The following is a 20,724-nucleotide window of genomic DNA, read 5'->3' on the forward strand; positions in this document are numbered from 1 at the left end:
AATCCCTCTCTGATCAGCCACTGGATTCCCCCTCAGTCTGGGGGCCGGAAGCTCAGGAAGCAGCTGCCCCCTCCCCCCCCCGCAGCTCTTGGGGAATGAAGCTGAGACCTCGCCTTCCTTTCTCAGCACCGACAGAAACAGACTTTTCCTACTGACCTTCTAAGTTGTCTTTGGCATTCGTGGATTGAGGAGTCTGGAAACCTCCACAGCTGCCCGCGATTCAGTCCTCTGAGGCCTGCTCCAGGTTTGGGGTGGCCTGCACGCCCACACCACGCTGCGCTGCGCTCCCAGCCCGGTGTGATACACCTTTCTGATCAATCATCCAGGTTGTCTTGGGCTGGAAATTGTTTCACTCTCTTTTTGTGGGTTCTGCTACTTCAAAATTTGTTTAGAGCCATTTTTTATGAGTATTTGGAGGGGTTTGGTGGAGAGCTTAAGCAAGTTACTGCTTTCATTCCACCATTTTGGCTCTGCCCACCCCTTGAGACATTTTTTAAAATGGACAGAAGAAAACAGAAGGAAGTTCAGAAGAAAACAGTCAAACAAGACAGTTTTCAAAGGAGAAGGTAGAATTTATTATATACTTTTTAAAAAGCAAGCAGCATTAAATGGAGATTCAAAGTTACACACAGAATGCTTTTTGTGTGTTCTGCTTTGTGAACTGAAATGCTCCTTTTTTTGGTGTTTAAGTTCAAATAAAACATTTTTTTTAAAGTAGGCTTGGTGGGGAAAGATAACGAGTTGTAAAACAATTCATACAATAATAACACCATTATAAAGACAAACAGCTTTGAAAGACTTAATAACTCTGATCTACACAGTTGCCAACCAAGATTCCAGAGGGCTGATAGTGAAGCATGCTACCCACCTCTTGAGAGAGGGATGATGGATTTGAGAAGCAGAATGAGACATACATTTTTGGATGTGGCAAATGAGAGAATTTGTTTTGCCTGATTATGCATACGTGTTATAAACATTTGTTTTTCTTCTCTTTTTTTTCCTAACGTGGCAGAAGGAGTGAGGTGGGAAGGAGAGAAAATAAATGCTTGTTAATTGAAAAAAATAAATGTTCAAAAAAGCAAGAAAGATAATAAGTTTTGTTTTAGACAAATTAAATTGGTAATACCTTTATGACATCCAGTTTGAAGTGGCCAGTAGGCAGTTAGTGATACAGGACTGGAGCTCTAGGATACTAATTTCACTCCTGTTCTCTCTAAGGCTAAAGTCTTCCCTTTGTGGCAAAGTATTAACATAGAAGCTCCAAAGACTTGGAAAGTCTCAAAATGAAGTCTTAGAGATAAGAAAGGAGTGCCAAGAGGCAAGCAAACAAATATGTCAAAGACAACATGTCTGAAAGCTCATTTTCCTCCAAAGAGACATCCCAGTAGCTCCTGAGACATAGCCATAACCTCAGTGCTCACCTAGGAATGGATAATGAAAGAGCCAGATGCATCATAAGTGATGCCAGGTATAGAGGGGAAAACCTGATGATAATAACAACTAGGCACTCTCTTCCCTGTGAAAAAGCATGTGTGGTACAGTGGAGAAGGCACTGGCCTGGGAGTCCAGAGACCTAAATTCTCGTCCCAGTTCTGCCACTAACTTGCTCTGGTTTGTAGGCCAGTCACTTACTTTTGCTGAATCTCAGTTTCCTTAGTTGAAAATGAAAGGGTTAGTCTAAATGACCTCTGCTAATTCTAAGTATGACTCTGACTTGCTGTTTGACCTAATGGATGGAGTCAGCCTCAGAGTCAGGGAGACCCTGGCTAAAGTCTTGTATGTGCCACACACTAGCTGTGTAACACTGGACACTTACCTCTTTGCTCCTCAGGCAATTCTCTAAGACTATTAAAGGAGCAAAACAGATCCTCTTCTGTATTGGTAGAGGGAATTTCCCCACAAGGTCCTTAAACCGATAAAATTACTGGTCTGGACTAAAAAGAATACTTGTAGTACAGCTATGCAGAAAAAAACACTGCTCTGCAATGTTTGATTTCATGTTCTTAATAAATAGGTATAAAACTAAAAACATGCCTATGTTGGCTAGCTGAGGGGTCCAGGAGTACCTCCCCTCCCCTCTGCCAACTCACTGGCTCCTCTATAGCCTCTCAGCCCGAGTCCAGAGGGCAGTTCTGCAGCACTGACATCACATTCCCATTCAGGAAACTTTACCCAATTTCACCAAGTGACTCTTAATCGCTTATTTCTGGGTGGCCCTTAATGAGTTTGCATTCAATGCTACAAACATACAGAGGCAAAATCTTTCCTTCATTCTGAATTTATAGTTCAAGGATTCCAACAAGAGTCTTATTTCTTAATATTTCCACCTTGCTTTAATAGCTCATTGTAATTTGGTGTCATTAGAGAAAGAATGTCTCAGGGTAATCAGGATCTGCTTGGCTGGCTCTAGTCATTTAGCCCTGAGGTTGGCATCATAAAATTCTACCTATGTGCACGCCTGCCCACTCCCAGGAACCTTGTTGTCTCCTAGGGCTCAGTGTCAGTACGGCTCTGTTCCATAAATCTCTTCTCTGAAAAGTTCCCCCTGGAATGAATTAAAACTCCATATAATTTGCTGCTTCCCAGTAAGTAGGAGCCTCCCTAACACTAAATTTGAAAGAGAAGAAGGAGTGAGGGATTCCAGTGACTAGAATCAATAAACAAATCATTAAGCTATACTTCTGATGACATGATGGAAATACTTTAGATTTTTCTGTAGTTGGGGGGGGCAATTTCATTATTACTTTATATTTAAAATATCACTTTTAATGCTTGGTCTTATGAATACATAATATTTCATAAATGTGTCACATTTCAGAAAAAGACGTCCTGTGAAAAGCTTCCATTACACATTAATGATTTTCTTAATAACAATACCAAGTAATGCCGTTCCACTCTCCCCCTGCTCTCAAGCTAGCTTTTGGGCCTATCATCTCAAGTGGCTCCTCCCTTTCTGATTCACACCATTAGGACCAGCTTCCTATGAAATATTTACTACCTGTAACATTGATGCTTTCTCTCAGATCTCATTTCCTCACGGTTTTTCTGTATAGTGCTCCAAGGAAAGAGAAAAAGAGTGAGAGAGAGAGAGAGAGAGAGAGAGAGAGAGAGAGAGAGAGAGAGAGAGAGAGTGTGTGTGTGTGTGTGTGTGCGCGCGCGTGCGTGCATGTGTGTGTGTGTGAAAGAGAGAGTGTGTGTGTGTATGCGTGCGTGCGTGTGTGTGTGTGTGTGTGTGTGTGTGTGTGTGTGTGTGTGTGAGAGAGAGAGAGAGACAGCAAGAGAGAAGGAAAGAGGCAGAGACAACGAGAACCCAAAGGAAGTATCAGGTTCAGTCAATGTGCAAGGTGAACAATATACTTTCCTCTCCAAACTAAAATCAATAATAGCACATCCCTCTACAGTACTTTAAAGTTCATAAAATATTTTCCCCACAACCACACTGTCATATAAGTGTTATTTCCCACAATCACTCTGTGATGTAGTAACAACAAAAAAAACTAGAATTCATATTATACTTTAATGTTTGAAAATGTTTTACAAATATTATCTCACTTGACCCTCACAACAACCCAGGGAGGTAGGTGCTATTATCATTCACATTTTACAGATCAGGAAACTCAGACAAACAGAGGTTAAGTGACTTACCCAGGGTCATACAGTTAGTAAGTGTCTGAGACCAAATATGAACTCAGGTCTTCCGGACTCCAAGTCCAGTGCTCTATCCACTGTGCCACCTTGCTGTCAAGGTGTTAATATTTCCATTTTATGGAAGAGATAACCAAGACTCAGAAAGGTGAAGTGATACTCAATGTCACACAGCTATTAAGAATCAGTGCCAGGGCTCAATCTGAAGACCTCAATGCCAAATTCAATGTTTTTTCTACCAAACTATACCATCTAGAGGGGTTTGCTATATGATGCCCCAAGTATCTCAAGTTATCTTGAATTTAGTAATATGGCAGGAGGGCTAAATTTTGAAAATAAAAATAAATGTATACCAATGCATTGTTGGTGGAGCTATTAATTGGTTCAATCATTCTGAAATGCAATTTGGAGAATGTTAAAAAAGAGAATAAAATGCCCATATCCTCTGATCTAGAGATACCAATAGTAGGTAAATACCATAAGAAGGGCAAAATCAGAAAGAAAGGTCCTATACACAAGATCTTCCCTTCACCGAAGAGGAGGGAGACTACAACTATGGAATATTGCATATAATATTGGAAGTCATTAATGTGATTGGTTTTGCTAAAAAAAATTTTTTTCTTTTTGTCAGTCAGCTAGTCAATAAATATTTATCAAGCATCTACTATGTGCCAGGCACTGTGCTAAGTACTGGGGACACAAAGAAAAACCAAAGATAGTCTATGCTTCACAGTCACTTCCCAGCTCACAGTCTACTGAGGAAGATGACATGCAAACAACTATATGCAAACATAAAGGGGGATCAGGAAAGGTTTCCTGTAGAAGGTGGGATTTTAGCTAGTACTTGAAGCCAGGGAAGTCAGGAGGTGCAGATGAAGAGAGAGAACATTTCAGGCATGGGGAGTAGCCAGAGAAAATGCCCAGAGTTGGGAGATGGGGCATTTTGTTTGGAGAACAACAAGGAAATGTCACTGGATCACAAAGTATGGATGAGGGCTTAAGATGTAAGAAGGTGGGAAAGGTGGTGGCAGTAGGGGGCAGGTTGTGAAGGGCTTTGAATAACAAACAGATAATTTTCTATTTGACACTGGAGGTGACAGGAGCCACCAGAGTTTGTGGAGAAGAGGAGGCAATGTGGTCAAACCTTCCATTTAGGAAGATCACTTTGACAGCTGAGTGGAGGATTGACTGGAGGGGGCTGAAACTTGTGGTTGGGAGCCCAACCAACAGACCAGTGCAATAACCCAGGCATACGGTGATGAGGGCCCACATGAGGGTGGTATCAGAAGGGGTCACATGGAAGAGATGTTTTGCTTTTCTAATCTTTGTTATATGGAAGGCTTACAGAGTAGAGGAGAAGGGGAAGGGATAGATTCAGAAATAAATGAAGTAAAAAACAAAAGGCAATAAGAACCAAACCAGCACCCAGAAACCAATAGAAAAGATATCTCTTTTGTTTCATGGGAGAGTTTGGGGTTGGGGGACTATGGGTATAGAATGTTGCATGTGCTATCGAACAATTCTGCTGTGGGCTGGGTTTGTTGATTTTTTTTTTTTGTTTGTTGATTTTTTAAAATCTTTGTTACAAGGTAAACTCACAGGGTATATACATATATATATGTATATTATATATATGTGTGTGTATATATAAATTTATATATATATATGGGACATATTTGGAAACTGGTATGATTTAAAAGCAAAAGGCATCAATAAAATTTATAAAAATATGTTTACTCTGGCAAGACAGGCAAAATTTCAATGAAAATTTTTACCACAGCCTAACATATGATTAGTTTTAATATTTACCAAGCACAAAACAACCTTCCTGGTCCCTGGGCTGAGGACGCTCCCATCATTCCCATGATACTCATACTAATCTCAGTTCCATATCCTGACAGAATTTCCCATCATCCATAGAAACAGCTGCCTCAGTCATGGTTCCCAATAGCAGCCACAAAACTGTGGAACCCTGGGCTTATAGACAGGTGGGTTGGCTTTAAAGAATTTAAGGCAGGAAAGCCCAACACAAGAAACCACACGATATCTCCTGCTTGAAAAACACTGATGGAAAATGCTGATCAAAACCATGCAGGAGCCACAGAGACTTCAGACCAAATCAATCACGCAGAAGAAAGACAGGTAATAAATAAATGAAGCAATGCAAAGATCACTAATCTGAAGCCAAGAAGCAGACCCACTTCTAATCATTACCACAGCCATCACAGTGCCTGTGCTTGTGTCTGGATGTATCTTAGGACAATGCATCAACAGCTAAATTGAAATTGCTCGATGAAAGAAAACCCAACCCTATTCTAGTGAACCTCCTCTTTTTCCTTCAGTACATGCTCCAAACATTGTTTTAGTCATACTCCACTGAAGGAAAGACAAGATTGCTGTTGATCATGCTGAAAGTCTATATCCACTTAAGATGACAAATGAGCCCACGGCACACGCCTGCCCAGACCCAGTGGGAGACATGCCAAGGAGGTGCTGTTGTCTGTAACACCATCCAAGTACTAGGAGAAAATGAACTGGAAATGATTCATGAGGAAGCAGGAAAACTGAGGGCCCACACATGGGCTTTATCTCCCCCAGAGCTCGTTTCCAAACTCTTTTAAGGTGCTAGGGTGTGACTTCTGATGGCAGAGCCTGAGACCTCAGCTATCTCGCTTCTTGGATGATGAAGACCCCCTCACTGCCTGCTCCAATCTAGAAGCATGCAGTGGCAGCTTTGTGTTTTGGAAAACACAGGGCAAGGACTAAGCCTCCTTTGGGGGATGCTTTGCCATCATTCTCTGGTGTAAAGCACGGGTGCTTTTTGTGCTGAATGAAATGGTGCCTGTTACTGAGGGTTCCTCATTCTTTCTACCCCAATCCAACCATGTAAAACGTACTTTGTGTTCTGTATGGAGGCAAATACAAGATTCTAAGTGTTAGTGGGAGCTAATCACATACATTAATATTACACCGACATGGGAAAGGATTCTAAAAATGGGCTCTACTTTCCCAATCTAACAAGTCTGGGTAAAAATCTGCATATTTAAAATTTGGGGTAGCTTAAACCTATTTATCAATAGCTTATTAATAATGTCTAAATCCTTTGATGACAGAATGATTAAGCTGTTTTTTTAACTAATGTATCTTTAATTAAAATGCTAACAGCATTTGGTTTCTGGATATATTAAAAAGGAAACATTTATTGATGCCCTGTTTAAATATGCATTATATAAAGCCAATAATTAGAATAACTCATGATTTCAATTATATTTTAATTACTGTTAACATGTAAAAAATATGAAAATGAGAAGTAATACAGTCTTCATGCTACTGATACTACCAATGAAAAAAACAACAGAAAATAGAAAAAAAAATGAACAAATGGGTGAAATTCCATTACAGTAGGTAGTATAACAATGAAGGACCTTGCATAACCAAGCTATTTCATGTTCTAATTAGGTGAATGATGACCTCTAAATACTACTAACAGCTCTACATAATGAACACTTCCTCTGGTTCCCATCCAGGTAACAGTTGCTCCCCATAGTGAGATAGAGGGCTGAGCTTTTCTCACTTCTTTTCTTTTGCTCCGTCACCAGGGAGAACACAGGCTCTAGGGCTAGAAAGGGCCCCAGCAATTGTCTAGCCCAACCTCTCATTTCACAGATGAGAAATCTGTGGTACCTATGACCTGAGGAGGTGCTCAAGGTCAAACAGATATGTTCTTCTGACATCATCTCCTCAAAACTTTCTTGGGGTATAACTGAGGTAGAGGTGACTAAGGTTTCCCCCAGGGTGTCAAAATTTAGAGTGTGTTGACAGCGCTTGTACCCCTTCATCTAGCTTCTGTGCTGTTCCCTACCCTGGCAGCAATGGTTTCAGCAGGTCCCATGGTGCCTGCCTTCCCTCACTCACAGGGCCTGGTCTCTTCTGTCACTGCTTGCGGACCCCTCCCTGCAATGTCTGGTCATATTGCCCTGGGCAGCAGAAGTGCTCCTTTCTGCTCTTCTCCTTCTCTCAAGCATCCTATCTCTCACATCCAAAAATCACTTAACTCCTGTCAAAACAACATGAGCGCATAAAAAGAAGCATGAGTTTGGAGAAGAAAATGAATAGGGATGAAATTATATGGAGAATGCCTTCCACTCTGGTATTCTACCAGGTCTGACACCCTAAGAATATGACTTTTAGCAATGAACAAACAATGAGAAGTGATAAATCCCATAAAGTCCACCAGAATGGAACCTGACCCTTACAGAACGACACAGAATGAGAGAAAGGACACAGACACGGCAAAAAAAGAAAAATGGCGTTGCCTCTTCCTACTCATTGACATCTGTCAATGACTGGGTACATGACAAGGAATTTGGAAAAATCATGATTTTACAGACTACAGAGGAGACACCATGGTGGGAGGGTGGCAAGGAATGAATAAATATGTCGCTGCCAATCAACAATCATTTATTAAGCAACCGTGTGCCAGGCATTTTGGGGACACAAAGACAAAACTGAAGATTGTCTCTCAGCCTTCAAAGAACTTACAATCTAGTTGGGGAAGACGTGCACATGTATTTGTTGTTCGGTCATGTCCGGCTCTTCATGACCCCATTTCAAAACAGATACAAGATCATTGGGGAGGAGGCACTAGTAGCTGGGGGAGGGGAGGATCAAGAAAGGCTTCATGTGGATGGGTGTGCTTGATCTGAGCCTTGGGAGGGATTCAAAGAGGTGGAGATGGGGAACGAATGCATTTCTGATATTGCAATAACAGTAGAAGGACAGTTTGGCTGGGCCATTTTGTGTGTGTGTGTGTGTGTGTGTGTGTGTGTGTGTAATACTATGTCAATCAATCAATTAACAAGCAATTAGTAGGGCAGCTAGGTGGTGCAGTGAATAGAGCACCGGCCCTGAAGTCAGGAAGACCTGAGTTCAAATCTGGCCTTCAACCAAGCACTTGACACTTACTAGCTGTGTGACCCTTGGCAAGTCACTTAACCCCAATTGCCTAAAAATAAAAAAATTAATTAAAAAAAATTAACAAGCAATTATAAAGCATTTACTATGTGCCAGGTGCTATGTTAAATGCTGATGATACAAAGAAAGGAAAAACAGTCCTTATCCTCAAGGAACTTACATTCTAATGGAGGAGATCACACATAAAAAATCAGGTATATATAAGACATACACAGAGTAAATGGAAGGTAACACCAAGCAACTGAGGGGGCCAGGAAAGGTTTCCTGCACAAGGTGGGATTTGAACTGAGTTCTGAAAATAGAGAAACTAAGAGGCAGAGCATTTCAGGCATGGGAGACAGGCAGTGAAAAGGCATGGGGTCCTGAGACTGGAGGACTGTGCTCAAGGAACAGCAATGCATGCTGGTATAGCTGGATCAGAGAGTGCATGGAGGGGTATAAAAAGTCTGGAGTGGTAAGAAGTGGCCAAGTTACGAAGATCTTTAATGTCAGCCATAGCTTTTACTTGATTCAGAGTTAATAAAGAGCTACCGGAGCTCACTGAGCAGGGGGGTGATGGTTCAGATCTATGTTTTAGAAAAATCATTTGGAATGATGCAGTGGTTCAAAGTTCAGTGGAGAATGGACTGCCGTGGGGAGAGACTTGAGGCTATAGGAGTTGAGACATGGATGATCATCCAGAAAAGAAGAAGGAGAGATCAGATAAGTAGGAGCATGAGAGAGCAGCACCAAGAAATCCCAGACCACCTGGGAAGAAGAGTTGATCCCCAATGTCAAATACTAGAGATGTTGAGAAAAGGCCATCCAATCTGGCAATTAAGAGATTGTTGCAAAGCTTTGGAAAGCTTGGTTTCAATAGAGTAATAAGATCAGAAGCCAGACTGTAAAGAGCTGAGAAGTCAAGGGCATGTGAGAAAAGTGGAAACAATGAATGTAGACAATGTATCATGGAAATAGGACATTTAAAAATCAGACTATTTGTTTTTAGTGGAACTGTGACTGATCTTGATCCCACTTCTGCAGCTACTGATCTATAAATAGATACGCGTGTGTGCATGCATCCATAACATGAGCACAGTCACAGAAGCAGCAAGATGGCACAGCTGGTGGCACCAGGGTGATGAGTCACTGTCAGGGAAGGTTTCTTGGAAGAGGCATTTCTGAGCTGAATTCCGTAAGTTTTAGCCCCCTTGTATATGCAGGACAGTACTTTTCTCAGGAAGGGTGGCACATTTTCAGAAGTGGATCACAGCTTAGCATGGAGTTTCTGCTCAGTGACTTCTCCAATTTCCATTATATGACTGATCTCTTCCTCTTGTTTCCTACCCTCTCCCTAATCTTCCTCCATGCCCTTACCCCTTCATCCCAATCAAATAAGCATTTATTAAATGCCCACTACATGTAAGAAACTTTTGCTAGGTTCTGGGGATACAAAGAGAAGGTACCCACATTCTTCCTGATAGAGGAGAGACAATCTGCAAGTACAGAAGTAGATACATGATTATTTGAAGAGGAGAGAACATTAACAACGAGAAGAGAATCAGGAAGGGTTTCCCATAGGGTGGTGGCTTGAATCCTGAGAGTGGAGGCGAGGAGGATACATTGCAGGTATGGAGGACACCTATGGAAGGTGAAGGATCAGGACATGGAATGCCACATACATGGAACAGAACAACAGAACAGCAGGACTCTACTGAAAACAACTGAGGAGAACACTCTCATTGGCCTTATACATCATCCCCTAAAGACTGTCCTATGTGCCTTCCTCTCTACTGACAGGCCTGGTACAGGCCCTCATCACCTCACACTCGGACTACTGAAGTGGCCTGCCCTTTGATGTTCATGGCTAAAGTCTTTTCCCATTCCAGTCTATCACAGTGATCTTCCTAAATTTTAGGTATGACCATACATACCCTGCCCCCAACCCATGGCTTCCTATTTCTCCTCAGATTCAAACAGAAAGAGCAGCTATGTGGTGCCAGTCCTGGAATCAGAAAGACCTCAGTTCAAATCTGGCCTCAGACATTTACTAGCTGGGTGACCCTGGACAAGTCATTTAACCCTGTTTGCCTCAATTTCTTCATCTGGAAAACAGAAAATACTCTTTGGCATAAAAGTCCTTTATAACCCGGCTCCCTCCTACCTTTCCAGTCTTCTTACACCTTACTCCTGTCCACATATTCTGCATTCCAGTGACACTGCTCTCCTTGGCTGTTTCTCATTCAAAAGACTTCATTTCTAGACTCTGGACATTTTTTCTTTCTCTCTCTCTCTCTCTCTGAATGTCTCTTTCTTTCTTTCTTTCTGAGGCAACAGAAGTTAAGTGACTTGCCCAGCGTCACACAGCTAATAAGTGTCTGAGACTACATTTGAACTCAAGTCTTCTGACTCCAGGGCTGGTGTTCTATCCGCTATGCCACTGAGCTGCCCTTTGGGCATTTTTTCACTGGCTTCCCTCATATCTTTCTCTGTCCTCACCTCCATCTCCTGGCTTCCTTTAAATCTCAGCTAAAATCCCACCTTCTACCAGAAGTCTTTCCTGATTTCCCCTTAATTCAGATGCCTTCCTTCTGAGATTACCTCCAATTGATCCTGGATATATTTTGCTTGTACATAATTGGTTGCATGTTAACTCCCCCACTAGACTATGCTCCTTGAGGAAGATGATGATGACAACCAGCATTTATATAGTGGTTTCAAGTTTGCAAAGTGCTTTACAAACATTATCTCATTGAATTCTCACAACAATCCTAGGAGACAGGTGCTAATGTGATCCTGTTTTATAGAAAAGGAAAGTAAGGCAGATAGAAAGCATTAAGTGACTTGTCCAGAGTCATACAGATAAGAAATATGTGAGACCACATTTGAACTCAGATCTTCCTGACTGAAGGTCTATCACTCAATCTACTGTACCACCTGCTGCTGAGAAAACAGATAATTTTTGCTTTTCTTTTTTTATCCACAGTGCCTAGAACATAGTAAGAGCTTAATACAGAATAAGTGCTTGTTGACTTGTTGTCTCACACTCAATAACCCCATTTACACAAAAATCGGCAATCGTTCAGAAAACTATTAAAAAAAAAACAGTTGGCACTGGAAACCTTTGCTGGGCCCTCAGAAATGTGCCATGCTATGCCCCAACTGAGAATCAGTGCTCAGAGTCTCAAAAGCAGGGAGAAAATGATCCATTTCAGGAAGGCATCGTTGTTGCTTCTATCATCTTTATGTGCCTTTTAAAAATCTGAACTCATCAGAGAGTGCCCTGTACAGCCACATCTGTTTCTTAGATGTCTGTACCTCTTCTCTCTCACTGGGCTCATTAGCTCTCTTCAGAACTGAATTCCTGGGAGCTCTTAAACTGCCTTTCCTTTAAGAGTAGGAGGCCCAGGGAGCATATCTGTGTTTTCTCTGAACCTTTAAAAAAACCTCTTCTTCAGCCTGGAGTAGGCTGAATCATACTCACAGAATATTAGAGCTAGAACAGCCCTTAAAGATCACAGCACCAGAGATTTAGATCTAGAGATGGAGAGGATTTTAAAAGTCACCTAGTTCAACTTACAGTTAAGGAAACTGAGGGCTAGAGAAATGAAGCAATTCGCCCAAGGTCACCCTTGTATTAAATGGCAAAGCTCAGATCTGTACCCAAGACCCCTCACTCCAAACCTAACACTTTTACCTGCACCATACTGCACGCCAGCTAGAAACCACTGAGTCCAATGCCCATATTTAGGTGAGGGTCAGAAAGGTCAAGTGCCTGAAAGAATTTAATAAGTGTTCAAGCCAGAACCTAACCATATCTGCTGACTCCAAGTCTGGTGCACTTTCCTCTTACTCAGACTTCCTCTGTCTCTTCTGAGACCCTCCTTATTTATCATAAGCTCCAGGACAATTTTTCCTCCCAAAATTTCTATTGCTTTTATTTCACCAATTAGTTTCTTCTTGTTGGTAAGAATTAATTAAGTCCAAAGTAACAGTTCTTTTCTTCCTTCTAGGAGATGAAATTGTAAGCAGCAAGAACTGATTGGATGCTCTGCTTTGAGGAGAATTTACACTAAATGTGTAAATAATTGAAGTCTTCATCTCCACCTCTTGGAACCCCTAACTCCCTTCAAGGATCAACTTGGGTGCCACCACTTTCCCCAATTCCCCAAATTACTATGTTTTTATTTTGTACATATTCTGCAAACATTTTGTATCCCCCTAGTAGAGCATCTCAAGGGCACTTTTGTATTTGTGTCCCTTGAACCTATCATAATGTATTCACATCGTATGTACTTAATGAATGCTTGCTGATAGGTAAATTGATGGAGCTGGCATTCTAAATTCCCAGCTGAAAAGGGCCTTGTGTTATGAGGTGGTACCACTCTCTTGTGATCCCTTATGTTTCCCCTAGAAGACAAAAACATAATACTGTACCAAGTTATGCAGATCTGTTCCCTACAGATTTTGTTCAAGATTAGAGGTTTGAAACTCTTGCCATTAACTTTCCTCAATTACCATCCATTACGACTACACATGGCTGCATTTACCCCACTGAGACCCGAATTCTTTCTAGAAGTGACAATATCCTGTCCTTAAATAACGTGGGGCTTTAGAGAATACATTTCTTTTCACAGTTTTTCTCTAACCACATCTCATCCTGTTTCTATAGTGCCTATCACAGGAGTGCCAATAAAGGCCAGTCAAGCTTTGGAAATCTGGACACGCCAATATCACTGCCCTCTTCTGCATTTACAGGACTTGATAATCAAATCCAAAAGGTAGGAGACAAAAAGTATGTCACAAAATACACTGGCTAGAAAAATCATAAGGGCACCTTAAATTCAGAAAACTAGCTGGGTTATCATTGGAGTCAAGGAAGAGGCATCAAACATCAGACTGAAATCTCTTCTAAATGAAAAATGAGATATTTGCAGGCACAGAAGGAAAAGCTGGTACCCTGCATCCCTAGAACCACCCAAATATGAAACACATACCATGTCTATACTACTTTGCAAAGTTTCAAGGAGATAATACTATAGGAATAATCAATCCATCATCATTTATTCAACACCTACTAGACATTAGATTGTCTAGACACCCTCTGCCTGTCGCTATCCCAAACAATGGCACAGGTTAAATTCTGGGGCCCACAGTAACAATTTCAGAAAGGGCTCTCTGACCCTTTGTTAACAACAAATGAAAACAAGCCCCAGCAGAGAGGAACCATTCTCTCCTGAGGCCTGAAATATCTTTAACCAATGGATTATAGTGTGTCCTCTTTCACCAGCCTATTCAAATTAAAAGGCTGCTAGAATAGGCCTGAAGAATCCAAACAGACAGTGATAACAGAATATCTGCTTATTCTGTTTCCAGAAAGTTCAGAGTAGAAGATGGATGACTGTCCTCACTAAATCTAATTTAGAAGAAAAATCCTTGTTTTTGGAACAGAATTCGATTGCATTATATTGGAGACGTTGTGTTACTGTAGAGAGCACTAGATTTGGAATCAAAAGACCTAGGTTCGAATTCCAGCAATTTTACTTGCTGGATGCTCTTGGACTTGTCACTTCTCCACTCTGTGTCTCATTTTCCTTCTCTGTAACTTTTTTCCCCCCGAATGAATCTGTGAAGGGGACACTCCCTTCAGGGATGCAGACTGAGACTACAACCCATCCATACCACCTCATCCTGTATGACTCTCTTCTCTGTCCTCCTATAAATCTCCCATAGAGATCCACTCAGCATCACTGTGTGGAGGGTACTTACACTATAACTCTGGACAACCTGTGGCTATGAATGGAACACTTGGATTGTGCATCTGTTATCCTTCACTTTTACAAGACCAGCCTACCTTATTTAACACTCCAAATCTGTCACTACATCTCCCAGATGATACCTTTTATACTGCTGCTAATGCACAGTTCTTTACTGGTAATGTGATCTCATGTGCTCATGTCCACTAGTCACCTCCCCATTTCCCTCTGAATGACCTGAGGCAGGGAGGGGAATAAAGGTATTTTCCCATGATTCACACTCATATAGCATTACCTACAGATGCTCATATTTTAAAAAGGGCCTTTGTTCCAGAGAGAAGTTTAGCAGTCATTAAAAGCACCAAGCAATTTCCCAAACACAATCTAGCATGTTCTCCTCGTGTTCAACTCTGGGCCCATTTTTTTTTTTTGGTCCATCTTCAGTGTCTGTTCGAGATATTGGTGTTAGTGGACAATTGTGCAGATTATCCATCCAACTGCACATTATACCAGGGATAATAGGCATTCTTCATCCATTTGGCTTTCCCTGTGTAGAGAGTTAGGTTAAATTTGTGTGATCTTGTTTAGAAGACTCTAATCTTCTGGGGCTTATGCAATCACCACAATGTCATCTACAAACAGGAACATCTGAATGCCCTCATCACAGGTTCTACAGGGTTTCACTTTTCCACTTGAGCTTTCTGCAGAGCATCTCTCATGACAGTGCCAAATATGCTGGATAAGCACATCACTCCCTGTTTTATGTCTCATTTGATATCAATAATCAGTGGGTCATTAAAAAAATTATTTCTGTTGTTATATCTTTCAGGAAATCTTATATGATTTTAATAGATGCATGAGATACCTTCTGGGAGGTGAGCCGTTGAAGCAGAATTTTATTTCACTAAATCAAAAACAAAATTAAATAGTTTAACACAGTGGATTTTATAGTCTATCGAACCTTTCCATCAACTCCATTCCATAACTGTTATCTGGTTTAGAATACTGTTTGGAGTAGCCTGTCTATTCTATTCTCATAAAAATTTTGGTGAGATGGAGAAATAGGGGCATGGTTCAGTAGTTACTAATATTTCCCTCAAATGCTTTCTTCAGTAGTAACAACAATGTCATCTGCAAATGGGGACAATAACATCTATACTAAATACTTGTGAGGATCAAATGAAATAATTATCTGAAGATTTGTGAACTGGAAAGTGCTGTGAAAAAGCTAGCCATCATCATCATAATCATCATTATTTTTAAGCTGCTAATTTTTTTCCTAGTGACCCTTTCTCGGGGGGAACCTTCCCCATAAGCAAAAAGGAAATTAGAAACCGATGAAAATTTGACAACTACTTAAGTACATTTCTGCTTCCTTTTTGGTTAATCTCCTGGGAACATGCCTTCAACACTGATCTCAACTGTGACCAACCATGTCAACAATTCAGAAACAAAAATCAGCCAAGCTTTTTAAGGGTTCCTCTTGTTTTGGGGGAAATTTGACAATACAGTCTGTTCATCTATGTATGAGCTTTCGATGTGGTTGTCAGATGGGGGAAGCAGGACAGTAAGGGACTTTCTGCCTAAAAAAAAAAAAAGGACTTAAGTAGCAAATGAGCATCTGGGACAGTTATTGGGAAAATTACTCGATGGCTTCTCTGCAGAAGGAAGGGGTTTCTATGAGCACAGCTGGCTAGGGCACTTGCAAGGCACAAGTCTGCTAAAATTGGCCTTCCACTAGCAAAGGGTCCATCAGGCACACTTTGAACAATCCTGAATGCATAAAAATTATATGCAGAGAATCCCCTTAGAAAGAAAGCACTCCTTCAGAAAACTGACCAGAATTGAATGGATTTTCATTCATAGTTTCTAAATTCCTCAATCAAATTCTGGACCACATGCAGAAGGAATTATGTTTGGAATGAGAACATTTTTCTATTGCACTCCTTGGGAAGGAATCAATAGTCACCAGATGTTTGGGGACTGAAGGTTATTATGGACAATGCAACAGAGCAGCTGTGTCACCACCCATGAAATCAGAACCCAACTGGCTTTGTTGGGCTGTCTCAGCTAACCATTCACTCCAGCCTACTCTCTAAAGAGACAGTCCACACAATTCCAATTCTTAAACCTGAACCTGCCTGAATTTTAGGTCTTCATTCTCACTGTTATTCTCCAGCAAACTTTCCCAGGCTAAAAATGTGAATTTCGTTATTCAAAGCCACAGAAATAAGTGTGCATTTGGGGTTATTTTTAAACAATCCTAAGATGCCCTAGTCTCCACATACCCATTCTCCTTGACCCAAACTCCAACATAGGGTAAAACCAGACATCTCTACATGACCTTATATGGTCTTTAGGATGGAAAGGACTGCAGGCTACAAATTCCTGCCCAAAGGTGACTGAGGCATTTTTAAGAAGCATTTCTTTTTAATTAAAAAGAGATTTATTTTTCTACTTGTTAAATTTCTATAGGGCTGTCTTGTAGTCCTTATCTCTAGATATTAAGTAGGTGGCTTACCTATAAAAAAAAAAGAGGAGCTGGGGTCCACACACTTGCCCAATACCCTCAACACTTCCCTGAAATCAGGGCATTCTTAACTCCCATAAACACAAAGAAAGGCCAAAAGCCCTTGAGACTGTTTTAGAATAATAATGCTGACTTTTTACCTCCAAGGGACTTAACTAATTTATAAGGTAATTTTAATAATAACCATACATTAATTTTACATCTCCTTTTTACCTATTTGAACAGCTCTAGACTGTTAGAAATTAGGTAATATATTACAATAGGCTGCTAGGGACTTTTTAGTAACTAATGCGCCATATTTAAAAACCTTTCCATCAAATTAGAAACATTAAGCACGATCTACTTCATAATTGCTTCTAATAGACTAAATATTCAGTTCCTGGCTCCAAAAAGCGGCCTACGCAGTCCTTTCCTCTATTGCATTTAACTTTAAATCTTCCTCTCATCATCAGCAAATAGAATCACTCTAAGGGCACATAGCAGTCATTTTAAAGAGTTATTCTCTACATGACTTTAAACTCAGAAGTTATGGGCAATAGCTTGTACAATAGAAATACTATAACCTTTCTGACTTGATATGGAAGGGATTTTGGCAAATGTACTTACAGACTGTCTATATTTTTATGTTCACATTTATCAACATTGAAGAAATTGTTAAGCCCCTCATTTTAGGTGCATAGAGATTGGGACGTACGGATCTGGGATCAAAGGCTGCAACACTCCCTGAGGAGGCAAAGCACAGAAGAGCTCAAGATGGTAGCAACCAGCCTCACCATTTTGGATCAAGAATATGAAGTATACAGATGTTTCTCTTCAAGTGTCTTTTCTTTTGAAAAGTTACCAAGTTAAGGTAATCATTCAGGGGGTTGTGAGGAGGCAGTACTTTTGGGCAGGTTTTTAACTTCCCATCTAAATAATGGACAGGTTAGAAGAGGATTATTCTATTCCTACCAGTGCTTGAGAATATGCTCACATATGTTCGGGGAAGCCAACTGCCTCACTCAAGAATAGGGGTTCTTCACCTGGGATCTGGGAACCAGCTTTTAAAATAATGTCAATAACTTTATTTCAATGTCATTAGTCTCCTTTTAGATCCCATATATTTTATTTTGTGCATTTAAAAACATTATTCTGAAAGGATCCAAAGACATCCCAGACTGGCAAAAGGGTCCACTGCACACAAAAAAAGTTTAAAGACCTCTGACCTAGACCTTGCCCAGGTACCAAGCTCCCACCAACAGAGCAAAAAAGTAGAACATATTACTATTTCCTTGCACACAGCAGGCACTTCATAAATGTTTGTTGGATTGGATTATATCCAGACACATGTAATGGCTTAGCAAGTAGGTGTAATACTGGTCAGTGTTCTAGGAACACTTCCTCTCATCTTCCTTGGCCTCAACTCCCCCCTCTGGTACTTGTCAAAGCTTAATTCCCTAATGTATACCTTCGAAGCTAAATCTTTCTCTCCTTCACTTAAGGCAAAGTTGAAGGGAAGGTTGGGGGAAAAGGTGGGCATGGAATCAGTAAATCATATTCTCCCCTATACCATGTCTGGCATGGCAATAGCTCATTTGGCCTTCCTTTGGGACCTTGGGCCTCCAGGTTCAGCCTCTGCCATTTTCCTAAACTTCTGACATGGAGAGTAGTTAGTATGTGAGTATAACCTTGATCTGTACCTCAGTAAGAACAGGTATCCCAAAAGACATAAAGTGTTCATTTTTCCATTGCCCTTTATCAGGAACAAGGGAGGGATAAAGGAAAACACTGTTGCTTTATTAGACACAAGGGATACTGACAACAAAGGACAAAAAAGAGTTGAGGAATTTCACAGCTCTTTTATCCTTAGTCTTCAACAAAAATATCTATATGTGTGTATATGTGTGGGTATATACACACATATCATGTGTGTGTGTGTGTGGAGAGAGAGGGAGAGAGCAAGCACACAGAATCAAGGAAGAGGAAGAGGAAGAAAGAGAACAAAAAACCAGGCTGTGTTAGGGAGCAAATTATTAAACAAAATGGATGGAAATGTGTAGGCCTTGTTGGTTTGCATCCCAACTCATAGAGTCCCCAGCAGGTTTGACCTGGGATATCTCTCCCACCTATCAAACCCTTCCTTTCTCTCCTGACCAATGGCTAGCTTAGGCTCCACAAATGGACTGTCAGAATGGTGTTGGAAAAGTTAAAGAAATAAGAATTACTCATTTGGAGAAGAGACTACTAAGTAGATAGTGAATCTTGTTCTTTAAATCCACATAGGGCTCTTATACTAAGGAATACAATCAAATGTCTTCTAACTCTACTAAGGATAGAGCCAAAGCAAACAGGCTTAAACTGCAGCATGAAGGACTTCGGTTAGATAAAATGTAAAAAACTGTACAAGGTGACTGATTGAGGAGAATAGATTTAGAGGATCACAGGATTTACAGTTGGGAAGCCTTACATATCATTCCGTCTAATCCCCTCACTTTACAGATTAGGAAGTTGAGGGCCAGAGAGGTTAAATGACTCGTTTTGGGTCACACAGATCGTAAATAGCAGAATTAGGATATGAAACACAGGGCTGAATCCCAATCCTGTACTCCTACAGCAACACAAACCATGGAGACTGTCAGGCACCAGGGATAGCTTAAGTGTGTGTGTGTGTGTGTGTGTGTAGTCCTGTCTAAAGACAAGAGAGTAGCCCAGGTAGCCTTTCAAGGCCCTTCCAACCCCAGGATTCTAAGAAAAGGAATATTTTAGTCACTAACATATGAAGAAAAACACACACACACACACACACACACACACACACACACACACACACGCAAGCTAGTCAGTTAAATGAACTGCAACCTGACAAAAGTAAATATTTCCTTTGTTTTTTGTTTTCAAAGGCAACAGCAGCAATTCTATTGTCTGATTCTTTACTCAAAACCCAAAAGAAACATTGTAAGCACCTGGCCAGGGAGGCATGATCTGTGAAATGCCAAAAGGGCTTCTCCCAGAAGCCAATTGCTTACATTTATGGAAAATAAATATAATGAATGTGACAACAGCAAACCAGACATGGATAATGACATCAAGCATAGCCACAGGGGTGACTAAAAAGCCAACTCAGCACAGTAGCTTCCTCATGGATGTAGGTTTGAACTCAAGGTCAGCTTAACTAAAGAACAGGAAGACATCTCAGCTGGCTACGGTCCAGACTGGACAGTAGGACTACAGAATGGAAGTCAATCCCAAGGAAGACATACTGCCCAGTGCCATGGGACACAGGGAAGGTCCCATCTCTGTCCCCAAGGCAAAGGAAAATGAACAATTCAAGTCTTGTGAGGGGGACATACAACTCATTACAGGACACTACTCCCTCCTACACAAAGTGTGTGTATTCCCCCAATGGGGCAGTTTTGTGGGGAAAATCAAACAAACCCTCTGAAATCTCTCTCATTTCTAAAGGAATTGATCTGAAGAATCTTCTCTTATAGGCCCTACTACAAAATCATAATTGCTTGCTAATATTATACTTGAAAGAGAAATTATTATTATAGAGTTACACATCAATTTGGAGCCAGAAGGGACCTTCTTAGAAAGTTTTTAGTTTGACTCCTTCATTTTACGGACAAGAGGCGTTAAGTTCAAGACCACAAAAGTACTATGTGGTAGATGAGGGAATCAAAGCCAGGTGTACTCATTCCAAATCCAGCACTCTTTCTACTTCATAATAATCTGTTCATTTATTTAACATACACATTTATTTGCCAGGAATCATGGAAACCAAATGTGAATAAGACATGGTCATTGTCTCTGAGAGGTGTCTAGTCTAGTAAGGGAGAAAACACACATATACAAATGACT

General features: G+C 40.8%; 1 protein-coding gene across 1 annotated transcript in view; it reads right to left on the bottom strand.

Annotated features, from left to right (window-relative positions):
• Positions 1-20,724, bottom strand: part of PEPD (peptidase D) — a 257,325-nt gene that overhangs the window by 98,857 nt on the left and 137,744 nt on the right. The gene's annotated exons all lie outside the window — the stretch shown is intronic.

The sequence above is a fragment of the Phascolarctos cinereus genome, unplaced genomic scaffold (assembly GCF_003287225.1).
Source record: "Phascolarctos cinereus isolate Bilbo 61053 unplaced genomic scaffold, phaCin_HiC Scaffold_2;HRSCAF=192, whole genome shotgun sequence".
Lineage (NCBI taxonomy): Eukaryota > Metazoa > Chordata > Mammalia > Diprotodontia > Phascolarctidae > Phascolarctos > Phascolarctos cinereus.